Below are 20064 nucleotides of genomic sequence, written 5' to 3' on the forward strand. Positions count from 1 at the left end.
ATAAAGAGGGTGCAATGTTTTTAACACGGTTACTGAATAAGGCACCGCATGAGTTCGGCACGATGTTTACGTGTTGATAAAAAGTGAACATTTAAATGAGGACATATTGCTGCAGTTCACCGCTTTGAACGCGTAATTCCTTGAACAAGAAACTGCACCTGCGGCGTATGCTAACCTATGGGGTGTTGGAATAATCCACGACCACGTATTAGAATATTTCGATCATGCTCCTCATTGATGGATGATACGATGATACGAGTCCATCGGTGAGTACAAGTGAACCAAATCAGCTGAGAAGGAGGAGGAAAAACCTTTCTTGGTGCTGACTGAGCTGGTGGTTGGAGTCCTCTGTCCAGCACCCCTGTGGTCTTCGCTGATGAGCGCACGAGTTGGATGGGCGCTCGGTAACCCTCCAGGGTGAGGCTGGTCAGGCATTGAGCTTCACTAAGCCGCATGACATTCCATTTATTACCCGCTATTTTCTCGAACAGCACTGTGAGACTAGCCTCACTGGATAAGGGTCGAGCGTTAAACCTTACCCCTGCTCGGATCTACAGCTCAGATCTTGACGGAAGAATATAATATTTGAATCATTATTTTAAGTCAATTTCCTCTCTTCCAGTTGGCCGTGCAACGGCTTGCAGACTGTAAATGAATTTGTGGAAACGGGTGACAGATTTTTCAGGACACGGATGAGAGTTACTATTCTAGAAGCTCAAGGTGAACTCGGCACCCGGTTTAGATCATAATCCAAATTGCATCAAGAAGAACTGAGCAGTTTTTTTCGCACGTTTTTCAGAATTACTTTTCCGAAAATTAACAGATGTCAGCGTCTCACTCGTTTGGGAAAGTAGCAACATAGTCCTTGTATATAAATGTGGCGCAAAACGAGAACTATTGCTTAAGACCTATCTCTCTTACAAGTGTCATACGCAAATCGTGGGAACATATCATATATACAAGAGAGAGAGAGAGAGAGGGTTTATTGACGGGAAAAGCAGAGAGGTTGGCCTGAAAAATAAACATCTGGCCTGCTACTCTATACTGGGGAACGGGAAGAGGAGCAAAAAGAGGGTCACGATGGAGAATGATGATGATGGGAGGAGGTAGATGAAAAAAAGACAAAAAGAAAACAAGGCACACTTTCTTACATCACAAACGCGAGGCAAGGTCCAAGGTTCGGTGTCGAATATGCTATCGATGTATGCAACTACTCCGTGCATTGATGCACCGCAAGTTCGAGTCATGCGAACTGACACCTTCCCAACCACACAATATATCTTCTCTTCCGATGCCACCCTGCTTTTACGCTAACGCAATGAATCACTTTCTCCCCACATTAATTAAGCCTTTCTCTACGCAGCCCAATGACGTCGCGTTGTCCGCTATACCGCAGCTAAAACACGCCTCGCCCCCCTCCAAAACAAATGGTCCTAATGAAATAACGATTTCCAGTTTCCTTAATGCCGTTTCGGGTATCGTGCATTAAGAACGAAAAAAAAAACGGTCCCTTCGTACCCCTTCTCGAGTACCGTATTCACTTCAAACGCAGAACACTCCTCGTTTCCTCAAACACGTATGGGAAAGAAAGTGGGGGGGGGGGGGGGGGAAGTCGGGCGCCATTAAGGCCCTCCTCCAATGAGCGCGATCGTGCGCGGGGCCAGGAGAGAAGCCGCCGCATGGGCAACTAATGACCTCTCTCAACAACGCCTTGCGATGTCTTTGACTTATATCCTTGGGTTTGTTTCGTTGCTGTTCTGTCTGTCCCGCCCCTTTTGTATCTCGCTTTTTTCCGCGCTTTATTGTTTCGTTGCTTCCCGCTGTTTCGAGTTTTAGACTTTCCCCGCTTCGCTGCTCTCAACGGCGCTCGTGGGTTTTCGGTACAGTGCTGCTCACGTCGCGTTCGCGCTGTTGCGACCGTTAATAAAATAAAATAAAGCACTTAGTGGCGCTGGGTTGTGAAAGAGGGGCAGATAATGTGATGGAGCACGAAGCGGTCTACTGTAAGAGCAAAGAGAGAGAGAGAGAGAGAGAGAGAGAGAGAGAACTTTGCAATGAAAGGCGATGTTATTGCCGTTCCAACGCCTCTTCCTTTTGAAAAGCCAGGAGCACTGGGTGCTCGTTGTGGATCTTGTACCCGCCTTGAGGGACACATTCCGCGAGAGCAGGCCGTTTTATTGTCGTCGTCCAGTGGACCAAGAGTGGATGGCAACTTTAAGTGGCAGGGAAGGGGAGGGGGGGGGGGGGGGAGGTAGGAACCCCTGAAGACGTAGTTAGCCCCAAGAAGGGCGCAGGAGGAGCCGAATGTGCATGTTACAATGATCACTAGAGGGCAGGGACGCGAATTATTTGAATATCTGAAGCGTTATATATACGTTCGAAGTTTGTATACTTCTCATCTGTTTATTTTTGTTTTCTTTTGCTTGAATGAGGGAAGAGAGTTTTCCGGCTGCTTTCATTTACAGTCGGTAAGTTTTCTTCGGTCTGGCTATGAACACAAAGAGATGACCTTGGCACCAAGCGTTGTCTTTTTTCCATCAAAATAGAAAGAATAAGGAGCACACTTACACGAACGAAAGCATTCATTACTCTATTTGCGTACTTAAGGCTAAATAGGGCACATCGACGCAAACTAGCACAACATATTCGTGGATTCGTCAACACAGTACCAACTTATCACATAGCAGGCTGAATGAAACAGTCTTTGCAGTTTTCTCCCAATTATCAGCACCAAAAAAGCTCTTCATCCGCCAATGGATGGTTGACGTTATTCCAAGAGTATTTATCATTCAAGCACCGAAGCAAACCACTGTTTCTGCGTGTTCTTATCGATGCGCCTACAGAGGAGTGCCTTTCACTGGTAGAGAGCTGTAACAAACTGTGTTCAGTTTGCCTGACTGGTGTTCCGGATCAACAAATTCTTGGAATCTATAACTCGTTCTGGCTTGGAAAATTCCGCAAACTGGAAGCTCTTTCTGTGGAAAAAAAAAAAAAACACTGCGCAGTTTTCGGAAGCAACGAAGCTCCTTTTTTTTTGTATCTCCATCCCGACAAGCTCAGCCTTCTAGCTATGGATAGTATCGAAATATTTGTCTTCATGAGAAAGACGCCACGATTCGCGAAATAAACGCACCTCGTTTAGAACGCGGGGTATATTGAACAGCAAAGCGCCACATTAACCGACTCGCAAGAAATAAATTTGAAGGGATAGAAATTCCATGCGAGAGAAACATACTTGCTGTCTAAATAAATGTGCGCATCATTCGTTCGTTCGATTAACGAGAATAAGGAGTCGGAGAAGAAAGGTGATTCCGTTTAAGTGGAGCAAAAATTAAAAAAAAACGATATCGAACAACGTAAAGTTAGCTCGACAACAAAGCCATCGCCTTTTCCGCGCATAAGTGGGGCGCATAAATGTTTCCCAATGAACGCCAAGGCAAAAAAAAAAAGAAGAAACAACAGAGAGGAGCGAGTACCGGTGAAGAGAAGGAGAAGTGGCGTTATGGGGGAAAAATGATGAGAGCGGCTGCGGAGCCGGCTGGCGCCGCCAGGTGCGCGATACGGTCTCGGGGCTTTCACCATTTTCAATTGCAGTCAGAGAGAATGAAAGAGGGTGAGAAGGAGAACCCACTCTCCGTTTTCTCCCAACGGACCGTAATGGCCGAGCGCCGGCTCGGGACTCGGAAACGCATGCAGGGAATCCGGGAGTGCGTCCGAGCAAAACAAATGGAATGAAGGGAATAAGATAACAAGAGAAAAAAAAGAAAGAAGTCACAATGTGGTAACAAGTTGAAAGGGTCCGTTTGTTCGTTCATGAATACCCCGTGGAAAGACGCTTTGGCGTCATGAGCGAAGAATTCAATTTCGTGCTCATCCATTTGCACGAGGCTGACGCGAACTTACCAGGAAGGTGCCAAGGATAAGGTAAAGAGAAATCAGTTTTGCATTCAGTGTGTTTTAGCCGAAAAGGAATAAAGTGGGAAGCAGGGTAATAATGAAGTTGACGCCGAAAGACTACAGTAGGAGTTAGGAAAAAACAGACATCGTATTAAGGGACAAGAAAAGGAAAGCTCTTGAGGACGATATGCACAAACAGTGCTAAAATGTGGGCCTGTTAGTATGGCTTGTTGATGGTTTTTTCCCGCAAAAAAAAAAAGACATGCAGACAAGTCAGAACCACATAGGATGAGATGGACTAACAACTCCAATTTTTATCGAACACAGACCACTCAGTTAGAGGCATGCATGTGCGAAGCCAGGAAAGGTAAACTACACAAACTCATTGAAAAAAATAAAATTTCTTAGATGTGAGCGCTAGAGATGAGGAACTGATACAAGCATCCCCGTGTATCGCTATCTAGAAGGCCTCAACAATTTCACATCTCTTTCATGTTTTTTTCTTGGCCTAGAATAGAAACATCCCCAAAAGGTAGAGAACATTTCATGGGACATCTGCTAGACTGCCATGCAAGACTGCCATTCTCTTCGACGCCAATTTTTGTTCGGTGCTTGCGCAACAAAAATTGCATTGCTCTCCGGCAGTACAAGATTGCCTGAGAGATTGCCGGAGTATAAATCAGCCGATGCTTATCTCATCCCGGCCTCATACTGGTTGACTCGAGAAACTGCTTCTTTAGAGGCATTGCAAAATGAAGACTAAGTAAATACGTACCTCTCGATCGTAGAAACAGTGACATTATTTCCTAGAGAAGCGTCAACAAGGCATTAAAGTTTCTTTATTATCACCTCTCCCGCCAAGCACATGACTTCACATGAGCAGTGTTCACACCAACAATAGCTCACCTTCAGGCAAAGTTTCCTCACGTGAGAGAGGAAAAAAAAATTCTGCGTGCCTTCCGAATTCATTACCGACTTAACGCTTCTCCCAACGGACAATTTCCTCACACTTCCCGCAGCCGGTCCATTAGAGCCAGCTTACCAAATACCCCCGCCGTCACACGGGGATCCGTCATCCACAGGCCCGACGCGGTGGCTCCTCTCACGAGCTTAGCGTGAAAGCTCCAAATGAACTCCACTCGGAAACGTGTAAAGGGCCGGCGGTGACGGCTGCCCCACAAATGAACCGCATGCCTCCATCTTCCAATTCCAGGCACGCAAAGAACCTCGCGTGCCATCCGACCTTTTTTATTCCTGGCTGCATCTCTTCCCGCTTCCCCGCACACCTACGTTCTCCTCGCCTTCCATTGCCAGCGAAGCTCAGCCTCGCAAATCTCATTTCCGAAAGGCCCTGGCTTCCGGTAATTTGATTGGTGACTACAGCTCTTGTCACCGTTGCAGTTCGCTATCACGCAGGCCCTTAGAACTGAAAGCGAAAGGCGCAAAGACGTTCAAAGGCGCATACAGGCCTGCCCCGATGAACAGCAGCGGTGGAAAAAAAAGAGGCGCCTTCATACGCTCTTTGTTTTGATTCGAGAAACGCTGAGCTTGTTTGCTGAGTCGCTCATTTCTGCTCGCCTCGTTTGTTTGTTGTTTTTGCTTCGCTCAGATTATCGAGTCAGAAGTGGCCTGCTGAGAGTTTCGAGGGCCCTTGGCACTCATTAACTGAGGCGAAGTGGGCGCGAGAAGTGTACGTTATGGGATTTATCCTCCAATTAGGCTTAGAGCCAGGATAGAAATAAGTGTATAAAAGAAAAGATACTCGGGTTACGTGAACGTTGTTTAGGAAGGATTTATTTGATCTGGAGCGCGCCAAAATCGGGCAAACTTAGTAGTAAATCGTCATCGAACGTTGTTAGAGGAGGACAAGTGCTGATACACACGCGCGCGAAAGTTTTGCCGCGCTTGTGGCCAAACCACCAATAACTTGGCTTCCTGGCAGAGACACATTGTAAGGGGTTAAAGAGAATGAGCACTCGAAGGCGCATCTTCACTGCTAGTCAGAAGCTCTATATATGCTCTAAACTGCTCATGCATACAGAGCCTATCTGTACATTGTGGTAATGACTGCACGGTGCTGCGCACGCGACAAAATTTTGCCGAAAGGTTATGGGATTAATTTAATTCTAAATGCGGCGTTTACTAAAGTCCGCCCACTTGCTTAGGGAAGAAAATTCTCATTCTCATAATTTCTTCCATTTCGTGCGAAGACATAACCTGGGGAAAAATGTTCACCGAAATATATTGGCTGTGAAAAAAACAAAACCATAACCCCCGTTGTCAAGGTATACAGGATTTTTTTCGCATAAAAAGTTCTTGTTTCGTAATTTCAAATTTGAAAAGAAAGCACGAAAAGAAAACGAATGAAAGAAACAGTATAGTCGTTTGTGGCATCTTAGCGCTCATTGAAATGGGAAACCAGCATGTGTGTTACCACATACGTTTAATACTCTATTTAGACATATACAGATATCAGATTATGTATTTAATTCCTGTTTGTCTGCCTTGCATATACAGTGTAGGTATGTGCTGCTGTCTCTATAACGGAATCAAGGCGCAGTCACGCCTACCCCCTTTTGCTTTGGCTTTCCTTCCTTTTGAAATGAATAAACACCAAATTCAAGTTCAAGCTAGCTAGTACAGTGATGAGCGGTTTCTGCGTACGGTTGTTTTAGCTCGTTTATTGCTTCAAGCTATGCATGTAAACAAGCATTCTCAATGGGCCTGAAAAACAACATGTAGAGAGTAAGTTTTTAAAACAAAATAACCATTTAACAAACATGGCTTTCACACCGCCTGCGACAAACAGATGTAATCAGTGCTATTGCCTCAGCCTCCTTGGACCATAAAAATGCTGTATCAAGAGTAATAAGGATTGAATTATCTGAAGTTTTCATACTACGCTGGTACTGTGTTTTCTCGTGAGACACAATTTGCTAGGTGTTCTTGTAATTATGCCCAATTGTTAAGAAGTGCTAAAATATATCGATGCGACGCTTTCGTACCAAAGAGAAGAAAATGTATTTCTTTGGACGCATACAAGAAAATTGCAACATAAAAGATCTCTTTTACGGAAGCACAACCAGGGGTTCTGCAAATTATACTGAGCAATGGTGCTACCGGTTCTTTTCAAGAAGCTACAGTGAATTGCTCTTCTGTCTAGTATAATTAATCACCTAAAATTATTATTGAACGATAGCAACGGAGAGTAAAGAGAAAGTCAGAGTCATGAATTTGTACAACGTGAAGAGGAATCGCAAAGCGCGTTAGTAGTGTGCTCGCACTAGCATTCCCAATCTCAAATTTCGCTGATAGTTGTTTGTCCGAAGCCCCTGGCAGGGGACCCACCTGCACAGTGGCAGGTAGGGTTGTGGGCAACCTAGCAGAAAGCTTAACGGCAGCCTATGCAAAATATTTTCTGGAAAAGCGCTCTATGGCTACCAGTGGGCTTCGAGCTCTCTGCGGCGCGAACAGATCAGCTTCGCTGGTTCACTGGTTGAGAACACTAAGTCATTGTCACTTTTTCTTTTCAACATGGAATTTATTGCAGTGATGCTATCTGTGTACAGGCATTAGGATATCGGCCTCAAATCGACGCGATGCATAACATAACACACCTAAGAAACAAAGCACGAGAAAAGAGGCACGTTATTATACCAAAAAAGCACATTAATATACATCGTAATACGACGCACCTAGTAGCAAAGCAAAAGAATAAAGGCCATGAAGACCACAGCAATAAGAGCCAGTGCCACTCCAGTTCGAACTCGGCCACGGCAGCCGAACATACACGTATTGAACTGACAGTCTCTCGAGCTGTGCTATGGATGCCGTCGTCTCCATCAACTTCCACCCGTGCGCAGTGAATCCCGAACACAGCGCTTGCACGTTTCAATCTCTAAATCGTGACTCGAACCGAAACCGAAGCGAAAACCGAAGTGTGGGCGCACCTAATTCGCTCTTCGCCTAACCATGCTAAATCGTCCGTGATTTTTCTCGCAACGCTCGCAGTTAACACTTTTTGGGCGAACAAGGGTGCTGGGGTGGGGGGGGGGGGGGGGGATGAAATCGAGAGGAGGACCTGCGTTTTGCGTTTGGACAACTGAGTGGGGTATGAAATGTGTGTCACAGGAACGCGTGTTTTAACGTTTCGCCCCTTCCAAAACTCTCAGATAGTCTGCAATAGTATCGCACTCTTAAAATTACGCATGACCAATAATCTTACTGGGGTTACAACCTCGTCCAAGCAGCTTTGTAACAAATATAACGCTGAGTATATATAATCTGACGCACGCTTTAATGTATAAATTATCTCCTTTGAGAGCATTTCCCTAGTTAAATAATTCAGTTACACATAGCGGTACTTCCTATGCAACTGAAAGCTGTCTTGGACAGTAACCTTCGCCTTTGAGCATGGTTGCCTTACATGCAAAACACACTTTACAAAGCGGAAGGAAGCTTTGCTAGCATTTATCTTTGTTCCACCCCTTGTTCCGTTCCGTTCCCAATAGGAACTAGGAATGACAGAAGGCAGAAATAACTGTTGATTCTCAAGAAATGTTGAAAGCACTGAATATTACTGTGCTCTTACGGTAAAAAACAATTAATTATTGTCTCAAAAGAGAGTACTCAATTCTGCATGCTAAGAACCGCTTTGTTCACGATAAGGTTTCACAGGTTCCTGCTGTATGTGCGTGTGCGTGCGTGTGCGTGCGTGTGCGTGCGTGCGTGCGTGAGTGTTTGCGCGTGCGTGAGTGTGAGTGTCAGTGTGATTGTGAGTGTGCGTGTGCGTGTGTGTGTGTGTGTGTGTGTGTGTGTGTGTGTGTGTGTGTGTGTGTGTGTGTGTGTGTGTGTGTGTGTGTGTGTGTGTGTGTGTGTGTGTGTGTGTGTGTGTGTGTGTGTGTGTGTGTGTGTGTGTGTGTGTGTGTGCGCGCGTGCGTGCGCGCGTGTGTGTGTGTGTGTGTGTGTGTGTGTGTGTGTGTGTGTGTGTGTGTGTGTGTGTGTGTGTGTGTGTTCGCAGCATGAAATAAAAAAAGCAACTCTAGCGGAGTGGCGAACGCTCATGTAGGTGTACTACGCCCGAAAACAACTCACCAAGGTCACCCATCATCAGTCGCCGCTGACTGGATCATAGCGTAAGGATAAACATACGCAAACGTGCGTACATTCAGCACAGCCTGTCTTGAACCGGGAACAATAAAACTGAAACTGGAACAACAAAACTTTAATATCTTATTTAAAAAGGACAGAGTATTAGCGCCATTGATATTGATTTCGATGATGTGAAGCCAGCTGCGTGAAGTTGTTAATGGACGTTGCTTTAGTTTCTCCTTCATTGGCTAATATTTTCAGGTTTAAGTTTTGGCGTGACGGATATCTTCTGCGCGTTTGATGTGGCGCTGACAGCGGGTACAGCTAGAGGCAAGCAGATGCGCATAACGACAGAGGGCGAGATTAGAATGACAGCGCGAGGTCTTTGCACATTTACGATGACGAACATTTAATTGCTTGCTAATGAAAGTTTTCTCGCCTGCAATATGAAATGAAGCCACCAAGACGGGGCTAAGCCTCATTGAAATGTTTTTCAATCTCTCACTTTATTCCTCTTATTGCTTGCGCATTTTGTTGTTGTCAAAAGCAATGAGTTCTTTATATTCTTTAAATGTTATATTCTTTAAATGAAGTATTTTATTCTTTCTTTGTAATGTATAATCGGCATTCAGTTACATCGGTCAGTTTTCTCTGCGACTTCTACGTTTCAAAGTGAAGTTCCCACTTGTACGCACTTCTTTATTTGTGCGTTTCTTAAAATGTGTTCTTTTTCCTGAGACAAGTACTGAATAAGACTATAAAATTGTGTGTAAAACTCAATGATACCAGAAAAAAAAAATTCTAATTTCGAATTCCTGGTGCAGACCTTTTATATGTTTTTTTAACAATTCGGCGAATGAGGTTAGTGAAATAAGGGTTAAATAACCTTTCTTGATCAATATCCAGCTTCACGTTAACAAAAAAAAAAAAACTCGTTTTAGGTGAGACTTCAAAGGAAAGAGGCCAAGTTTTACGCACAAGACGTGAAGGCGACAAACGTACAAAAAGCTAAATGTAGTGAAGAAAATACAAAAAACGGAAAAACCATAGCGAAAAGTTTCTGGCACCTACTCAACTTAGGACCACTGAACATTTTTAACTGGTTCATTTCCGTTCCGCCGTTGATCTCATGCAATTTATTTTTGCGTTCCACTGACATTTTAAAGCGCAGTAAAGGTGAAAACCAATACCACCATCAAAGAACAAACTTCTGGAACTTCAGACTCACTTGGCCTCTGTTTTACAACGGCCGCACGAAGTCTCGTAGAACTCAATTCAAAGCCAGGTTAACCTCAGCTTGTTCAGAATTTCTATGCGCTCATCCGTCTATGCCAGTCCTGCGGGGAGACGCCTAACTAAAACACAGAAACCTGGTATCCCGCATCTTCAATTTCTGCTCTTTTCAATAACCGATTACACCCGGCCCCCTTCAAGTCACCTCTTTTACTTTATTTATTTTTTTTGCCAGTGGTCCACGCACAAGGGAGATCAAAAGGCGACCGCTCGTCTTTTGCCACACAAAAAGAAAGTCGCTTCGACCACGGCTCTGTCACGGGAACCAGCGATGCCAGTGGCATCAGCATTACCAACAGCACAAGCGACCCGGGCTCGGACTCGCGGCTCGCTCTGTGGGACGAAAGAGGAGGAGGAGGAGAAGATCAAGTGAAAAGCGGCGAAAATTCTCCCCGAACAGAGCGGGTTAAACGAAAATCGATGCGGCCCCACAAAACAGGCGGCAAAAAGATGAGCACGCGAGAGGAATGAAAGGGCGGAACCGAGGAATGAGTGGATGAAAACGGAGCAAAAGTAAATGCAGAGAATTAAAAGAGAGAGAGGGAGAAAAAAAAGGGAGGCTTCACCCACCGGGAAGTCTGTACGAGCAGCCCGTGCGTGGACGTCGAATACACTGTGCGCTGCAGGTTCGTTTTTTTTTTCGATTATTGCTCGCGTGTTTATTGGGTGCTTCCCATCCAACGCTTTGTACTCGCGTCGCTGGGATAACGCCGATATGGCGAGAGCCCCTGTTCGGTTGGGCGGCAGGGATGGCGCACTGCCTGCTCCCTCTGCTCTTTCCTCTACATGGTCGTTGTCCTCCTGCTCCTTTCTGCGGCTTGATTAGCTGGTTCGCCGCAAAAACTGGCCATGGCCACCGCAGCCTTCAGGCGCCTCGATACTGGTTGCGAAAACAGCAAGGTAGAAAATAAAAGAAAACTGGAAAATTGAAAGGTTTGGCCATTTGGCATTTCTGCATTTCATTTCTTCTGTATACATTTACCCAGACTATATTTTCCTTCTTGATTAAAAAAAACATGATTCTCATTCTGATTTGTATATTCATGCATTCGATTGGGTTTACCTTATCAATAACTGGTAGTTGATAATAATAATTGAATGATTGATTGATCTATTGATTGTTTGTTTAATTGACTGATTGATTAATCGATTTATTTATTTATTTATTCATTTATTTATTTACCTGAGGGATTAAGAGCATGTTTTTGTTTAATTAGCACGTCTCGCACCTTCGTATGAGTGGCCTGAGGTGTCCGTTTTGATCTGCTTGATATACGAAGAACATATACAGTTCGCTTTGTTCTATTTTTTTTTAACATGCTTGCTCTTAAGGCCAAAGAGACTGCTGCCTTCAGAGTACCAAGCAAAACCTAAAGGCTGCAAAAATTCTAATCAAATAGCTGTCAATGCGGTTTTACATGTGAATAAGATTGTTGTGTCCCGGAATTCAATAGAAAAGGCTGAAAAACACCTTTTTCTGTCCTCCTGCATTACAAGAGTAGGAGAGTTTTTGTGAGCGACTGGTGCGGTGCTTCAATGCTAGAGATGACCAAGGGTATCCGTGGTAGCCGATACAAGATACCATGGCTTCGGACAATGTCGCAAGGGCGCAACCAATTCAGCAAAATATAACGCTTATAGCCGTTGTTATTTCTTGTGGAATAGGAAAAAAGATGCAGAAAATATTATCCAACAATTCCAAAAATTGCGGATTTCTTTATAAAGTGCACGTAAGTAAATTCTATAATGTACTACCGAAATCGAAAGTAATTTGATTATAAAAACTATTTTAAACTTTTTTCAGTGAACAGCGCTGACGAAAAAACATGCGCGAAGTTCACTTGGTTGGCCTGACTTTCATCTTCACACCCGCGCTGAGTTCTGGAAAATGTCCCCTTGAGGCAAGAAACGTTAGGAGTCACTGCGGCAACCCGCATTGGAGTAATGCGAAAGCATTGACACCTCCTTGGCACTTGTTCTCTCTATTTGCTTCTCTTTGCCTCTATTGCCCCAATTTGCCTGAGAATTTGTGCAATTCGTCTCATTCCTACCACGCTCCGTTCCAAACTTTCAAATTTGGCGCCGCGCGTTGGCTCCGCCCACACTTCCGGTCACGCGGTACTATACTTCCGGCGTTTCAACTTTGGCTGCACTTTTGCATTGGCCATGCCAATTTTTCGCACATTTTTTGCTCTAATTAATGAACTACTCATCCGATCGTCACCAAAATTTTTTGCGCCGCATCCTCACATCAGCCTCTTTCGATTATACCCACTTTTTTGACGATATCTTTTTCTAGTTTTCCACAATCGCTGCGGACATATTTTGGTGACAGGTTCGCTGTCGACATAGCCTAGTATTGCTTTCGCATTAATAAGAATTTAGGCCAGCTTTTGCGTTCTATTCAATTAAGCGACTGATAGTACAAACAACTTTTGAGCCTCTTCATATCACCTTACAGGCAATAACGCTTAACAACGTCACAAATCTATGGAGATTGGTGGTTTTTGCCACGTTCTTCCGTGCGTCCCTGGTACAAGCACAAAATACGGAAATCATGCGACACGCAGACATTTTCTAACAATGTAGCCGGTAATCTCGGCCACAATCCCTTGTTACGTTCGAAAAGTTTTAGAAAGCGTCTCAACCTCCAACAAAATTTGACTCAGGCTAAAGGGGCTCCTAACTGAAGCGAGCGTTTTTAAAGTTTTTTTTTAAAATAAAACTGATTTACGATGCACTTTTATAATACCTTTCAAACAAGCATCGCTGTCAAACAGCATTTATCGTACATCCTAACGCACGAGCGCATCCTCGTTACGCTTTTCTGAATACGCAGCATGGAGCTATTTCACCGTACGTCTCAGAAATAATGACGCCCTTCCATCGTTCGCAATCTTAGGTCTGTCTTTTTTCCCAAAACTTATTCCCGCGACTGGGTCTAACGGAGCTTACAAGCAAATAGGAACTCTACGAGTGAAGTGAATACGGAGACAACCGGCTTTCACGTGCCAGTGGCGTCGTCATACAAGAAGCCCCTTAATAATCTCCACCCTCGTCGCGACGACTTTGCCCGTATTCTTCTTGCGCAGACAGCAGAATTCTCCCTTCAAAAAAAAAATATGTTTTTCGAAACAATGGGATTTCTCACCATCCAGGCACGCAGTACGTGACTCTGGGAGCCTCTATAATGAGAGAAGCCTCGAACCCAGTATTCAAGTCTGGTTTTGAATTTTTCTTTACGATTTTTGTTTTCGTCCGCAACACTGTGGTCCTACGTCCTCCGCTTCCCTGTCTGCTTTCCTGCCTACTGCGCGGAAGACACGTTAGGCCTAACGCGATCACAAAAATACAAACAAAAATGAGAAGAAATGAATAAAACAACCGCTGCTAGGTTTTGGAATTCGCTGCGTGGTCGCCGTCACAGCAATGCGGGCGAACCTACGTGTTGCAGTCAGCCACGTCGTCGGTGAGACTAGCGCAGGAAAGGAAACCAACCGTGCTATTCTGACTGAGGAAGGAAAAGATGAAAGGAAAAAAGAAAGACAGACGGACGAAGAAAACGTAACGAGTCGAGCGAAGCAACGAAGGCACATTCGAAGCCAGACGGCAAGAAAGCCTTCTCCGCGGAAACGCGTAATCCTGGAGGCAACGTGTAGGCAAGAGAGGCGAAAATTCGAAGGGGAGGGGGGGAGGGGGGGTCGCGGACTTAGAGAGGTAGGTATCTTCTTCTCTAGTTCCAAGTCCCGCCGGTTTTCATTTCGTCTTCGACTTGCTTTGTTTTATGTCGAGCCTGAATTTCGTTCCTCCCCACCTAATGCCTCCTACCACTTTCTATTCTTTTCCTCTCTTCATCTCTCTTTCTCTCTCTCTCTCCCTCCCGAGAATTTCGACACAAGGCGCGTCCCAGACGTGTGGGCCGATACGTGCGGCATGCAAGTAGATTTGTGCGCGCGGCTTTTCGCGCAGTAAGGAAGACCGTCTGCTCGGCGCTTTTTGCTCGCTTTTTCTCTTTAGATTTTTTTTATTTTCATTGCTCTTTCTTTCTTCGTCCGTGTCGGGGCCTCCTCGAGGAATCTAAAATGGCTACCGCTTTGTGCAAGGTGCCACGCGCGAACGTGACTCGGATCAGGATCGAAGCTCCCAATCCTCGCGGCGACGCCCACGCAATTAGACTGTCGGCGGCCGACTGTGAAACGAGGCGGCGCATGCATGGAACCGGGCCGGAGAGGAGAGATAGGGAAACATACAAGGGGGAGATAAAAGCGTCTGTGCACGTCCAGACATCCTGCAGTAAAGGTTGCGAGAAAAAAAAAAACGAGATGCTGGAGCTTCGGAAAGAGGCTTCTTTTGATTTTTGTTTCCTGTATTTGAGGTCTACTTTCAGCTCTTGGCTCCTTTTTATTTTTACTTCCCGTAGTTGAGGTCTACTTCCAGCTCGTGACTGAGGAGCATTTTCGCACTTCTACGGAACGTTTGTAATCAGACATTCGCCTCAGCTATCGCACAATAAGAAGGTTGCCAATACGGGTTGGCCTGCTTTTCATGAATGTATTGTGCGAGAAAAATAAATGGTGTGTAGACGAATTCACTCGAACATTCCTGTAGCGAACTAATAGGGTAATTGTTTGAGAGATGTTTCTGCAACATATATGAGTGTTCAGGTATCTTAGGCAACTTTTAAAAATGACATGTTGTATTTGGTGGGGTTGCGTTATCTCTGAAAGTCAAGTGTCAGCGTTCTCTTCTTGCGAATGTTAGCACAAGTTCGATTAGACGAACTTATCGACCTAAATCGCAACTAGCTGTATGTCTCTCTGATTTCCCCTTTCATTGCGAAATAGGCAAAGCACAGTGTTCTGAATATTACTCATAATGATCATCTCTTACTGCAATCATACCAGGCACAGTGAAGACAATTGATTCCTAGCGGCAATTGCAAACAGATGTCGTCATCTTTAGGATATTGCTGTGATAGTTTCCCAAGTGAAAACTACATGCGTAGACCCCTGTCAGATGACACAGCTGCAAAAGAAAAAAACTTGGAGTGCTTTCGACATATACACAAAAAGTACTTTAACCCTAAACGATTGCCATATGTGGCTCTCGCATGCAGAATTTCGCATCGTAACGCGAAATGAACCTTGCATTTTAAGTGAAAGGCTCATCCAAATATGTCGCAAACAATTCAAACGTTTTCTAGAGCTTGCAAGAAGGCGTACAAATTGCTATGAGCCAGTGCGGCTTTAGGGATTGAAGGAACAACCGCTTCGCAAAAAGATATCGCACTGCCCGCTTTCATTAAAGTAATGCGGGCAACAAAAAACAGTGTCATCCTTGCTTTCGGGACTGAGGGACACAGAACAGTTGCTTCACAGTCCCCAGAGCGGGATCGTACACAAGGACACAACGCGAGAGAAATGCTTTAACATCGATGGCCATTGTAAGCCCGAAAGTTTCCTAATTCGGCGCGTTGTTCTCGCACTAAATGACAGCCACCCGGCGAGCTGAGAAAACACAGCTTGTCTCTTACGCAACGTTCATTAGGGATAGCGTTGTGAAACTGTGCAACATATGATAAGCTCGCCGCGATGGTCGCAGTAAGCTTAATGGAGCAAGTGCGCAGCACCGCGGAAAGAAACGGATGAAAACTGATATGCGGCGGAGTACGGGGGCATAAATGCGTCCGAGGTGCCTTTTCTGCAACGACTGCGGCAGGGTATCGCAGCCGCCGTGGCTCGCGCTAAGCCTTATTAGAGGCCAAGCATTACCGGGTACGTAGCCACTGCCCGAATGTTTTCAAAGCCTGCCTTTTAGCATTCGCATGGCTAACACATTGAGCGAAAAATCTTTGTTAGCGAAACTCATTATGTAACTTTATAAAGAGAAAATTTAATCTCAGCGCTTTATAACCCAAGGAATGAGGCATTAAATGAGGAACCGTGGTGAACAGTATCAAGACAGAACGGGAATAGCAAGCGGGATAACGCCTTGACATCAGCAATAAGGAGAGAGACAGCTTAGAATATCGAGCAGCCTGAAATATCATAAAGGAAATGAACAGTCTTTTGTCAGAAATTAGAAGCCCGGGGAGAGAGGGGGGGGGGGCGGTTGGTTTTGGGTAAAGCGCGTCCCAAATGTCTTGAAGGATAGAGAACTGTGGTCGTGCCCCTTCCGAAGGTTAGATCTTCCACAGATGCTACAAGAGTTCGACTGCATGGCTTAAAAAGGCAACCCCCTGGACTCTAAACTTTTGACTAAAGCAGTACTCGTACATTGCTCGCTGCATCCTGAAGTTTCCTCAAGGCACAGCTGTACTCAGGAAAAAGGGCGGCGGGCAGGCGTGCAGGCGGGCAGGCGGGCCCTGACCAATTCGCAATATTTGGTGTTCATAATAGCGCAACTAAATGAATGCGCCCCTTCGCCTGCCTGATGATAAAAGAATAAGGTCATTAACTGTTTCAAGATAACGAGTCTAAATTATAAAAAGTTGCTTTCTTTTACAACCACTTTTTAATTTCTAATAAACAATTATTCTCATTACAAGTAGGCAGAGAGGTGGTGTGTTCAAAGCTTCTTCTTCCACGAAAAACGGCTAAATTACGCAGAACTTTATGCTGTAGAGAAGTTAAGTTGAACGCGCTCAAATGAATGACATGATAGTGCGGAAATACTAGCTGCCATGAAAGATCCTACAAGTGCGCTCCCAACGCAGAATATGACTGCAGAAGCGCGGCTTGCAGATAATGTCACGTCTTTATGAACTACGAAGAGGAGATGAAAAAAAAACACAAAAGAAAGGTAAGCAAATATTAGAAGTAAACTAAGAGCGCCAAGAGTGAATAAAAAGAAATGGAAAGCCGAAGGCGCATATAATGGCTTCCACATCTAACAGAGCCCAGAACCTTTCCCGGACAAAAAATATATAAAAAAACGCTGGTGGGCAGTAGGAGGTGTTGGGTGAGTAAGCATATAGGCATCTTGATATGTTTTTTCTTTCGCGTTGAAGGAGCGGTGTCGCACACAGTACTCTGCAGGCACTACAGGAGAGTTTGTAGGTATTGTGCGAGATGGTCCCCAAAAGATAAAAATAATGTCACACGGTAGAAAGGCGACAGGAAATAGGACGAGAGAGAGAAAAAACACAAAGAGAAAGCACACAGAACGACTATATTGCCAGAGGCCGGCGGCACAAGATGGCCAGAAGGACAGAGCAAAGGGAAAAACTTTCTCCGGGAACTGCCAGGCAGTAAACACGAGTGTGCAGGGATGTCCGCGAGGCTTCTGCTGCAGTTTCGAGATGTGCAAATAGAGGTGCCGACGGTAGTAGGCCCGGCGGAGGCAGAAAGACAATACGAAGATCTCCGCGGCCGCGGAAAACGGCGGGCTCCCCAGGACGAATGCTCGCGTTTGCCCGGAAAACGAAACGCGCCGCTCGAACCCAGGGCACGCTTTTGATGTGACACGTTAGTTCGTCTAGTCCTCGTCGTCGCTTTGGTGGCGCGGCGTGATTCTGCTGTGTGTGATGAAGAAAACCAAAAACATAATCAGGCGGCTCTGTCATCGCCAAACGCTGCGGGCAATAAATGTCTGATGAAAGCAAGCGAGGTCGGTAAAATGAATGCCACGAATAAAACTCACCGGACGGTTAGGACTGTGCAACGCGATGTTCAGCGACAGCTGTTTAGGCGTTTAGTTTTGGGGATATATTCCTGGCGCAGTGGTGTAGTGGTCACGTGATGCACCCCTGCAGTGCCAGGTGGCTGTTCAAAACACAGCCACTCGTAGGCTTATGCAACGAAGGTTGACCGTGACATAAGGTCACGTGACATCAACGTTACGTGCTATAATGTCACGAAATATGAATGTCACGTGACCGCGACATTAACGCACTCACCGGTTACGCCGACGGCGACGACGCCGACAGTGACGGTGACGAGAAAGCCAGGCGCGGCCGCCTAACAGCTATCGCTGTAATAATTCGACAACTTAGAGAGTTATAGCGAAGTTCGACTATAGAGCATTCAAAAACCGTACCATGTGATTTCCGCAGCTGGTGCAGCAAAGGAGCAGTGAACCATTTTTCTGCATTTCGGAAGGTATATAGGCTAGCATAGTTTGTGTCAGGCAAGTTAAGTCTAGAAACCTTCCATGACCGTCGTGTAGAATTTTTAAATCCGGTTTCTAAAAAATATTAATACAAGGTATGAAGTGAAATAATGTGACAATGTGAAAATATGCGATCGGTGTAGGCAAGATAATCAACACTGGCTATATAACGGTCTGCTTTCCTTGAAACATGTAGATTTTGCGTTCATTTCTTTCTTTTTTTGGTATGGTGCCCCACATCAAACAAACAGTTGGTGAAATGCGGCTAAAAAAGGGCGTTATATATCTTTAACTTCACTGATATAAGAAGAAAGGAAGAAAGTGTCAAAATTCAGCGAGAATACCATCGAATTTTGACAGATGGATGACAACAGACCACTCTTCATCACCCAAGTTGATACCATTGCGACAAAGTATCCCAAGTGTTTTGATCGCGTTTTTAAATTTTAAATTGAAGTTCTCAATATTAACGTCAAAGTTCTGATTAGTTGAGTTGTTCGCATTGAAAAGTACTGCTTTAGTTTTTTTTTTACTATTTAAGAGGCGCGCATTGTTTTAGCACCATATTTTAAAACCATCTTATGCCTCATTATTACCACGAAGAAGCGTTCCATGAAATGTGCCTTGAAACAGAAAAAAAGCTTGTATCATCTGCGTACATAAAATATTTCGCTGTTTTCTTGAACTGTAACTGCATCATTTATGTACAGTATAAACAGAAGAGACCCTAATATGCTGCCTTGCGGTATGCCCGTTGTAACTCCTTGAGATGATGAGAAGAATTCTATTTCGACTTTTTGAAAATGATGCGCATGTCGCGTACTCAAATGAGGGGCACACATTCACATATGCTATGGGTAAGCTTTATGAATCAAACCCAGAAGAAATAACGTGACACTTCAGGCAACGTAACAAGAAATCACTCTACACTGTATATCAAAGCAAAAACCAGTCAGCCCCGAAAGCTTACAGAAACTTCAAGGTTAGCAAACATAACAAATAATGAGCGAGATAGATAGCAATGCCCAGCTTAATAAAGAAAGACTAGCGCTTCATGCATGGAGTTGTCAGGTGTGGAGATTCAGATGTGGAGAGTTTGCCCTGTGCAAACAGCATTGCAACACTGACTAACTTAAAGTTTAAAAATGAATTCATTCTGCCCCAGGTTTTGTTGTGCGTTCTCATATGGATACTTCTGAATGGCTGATATGCCTGGAGGGGTAGTACGTTCTAACAATGCCTGACGCCGGCGGCGGCGCCAGCGCAACTTGATTGTTCTTCGTTGCATTTCTGAATAAAGAACAAAGAAATTCACAATTCTCGAGCATCACGAGTAGCTAGGCGCCCCCACCCGCGTTCTTCCCCGGTATATAACCCTTCGAGACCCAGTTACATTTCGGCTCTCACTTCTTTTGATTTATTTAGATTTCGTGCACTTCCAGCTTCCTTGCTACTAAAGCGACAGATCCTGTTTGATGAATTTCTTCGCGTTTTTCTAGAGCAGCTTTTCTGGTTCCCTCGGTTCAACACACAACACCCACCACAGCTCTGCTCATCGGTCTCTCTCCCCGAGCTATCGCCGTGTTCCCGCATCACCGCCTAGGCATACAGAAACTGGCTTCTGAAGCAGGCAAACAAAGGTGTTGTTCATGCAAATCAAGGATGAAGCACGGC

General features: G+C 44.9%; 1 protein-coding gene across 2 annotated transcripts in view; it reads right to left on the reverse strand.

Annotated features, from left to right (window-relative positions):
* The window catches only part of LOC144098949 (glutamate receptor ionotropic, kainate 2-like), a 325255-nt gene that overhangs the window by 152228 nt on the left and 152963 nt on the right, over nucleotides 1-20064 (reverse strand). The window lies entirely within an intron of this gene.

Source organism: Amblyomma americanum, chromosome 7 (assembly GCF_052857255.1).
Source record: "Amblyomma americanum isolate KBUSLIRL-KWMA chromosome 7, ASM5285725v1, whole genome shotgun sequence".
Taxonomy (NCBI): Eukaryota; Metazoa; Arthropoda; class Arachnida; order Ixodida; family Ixodidae; genus Amblyomma; species Amblyomma americanum.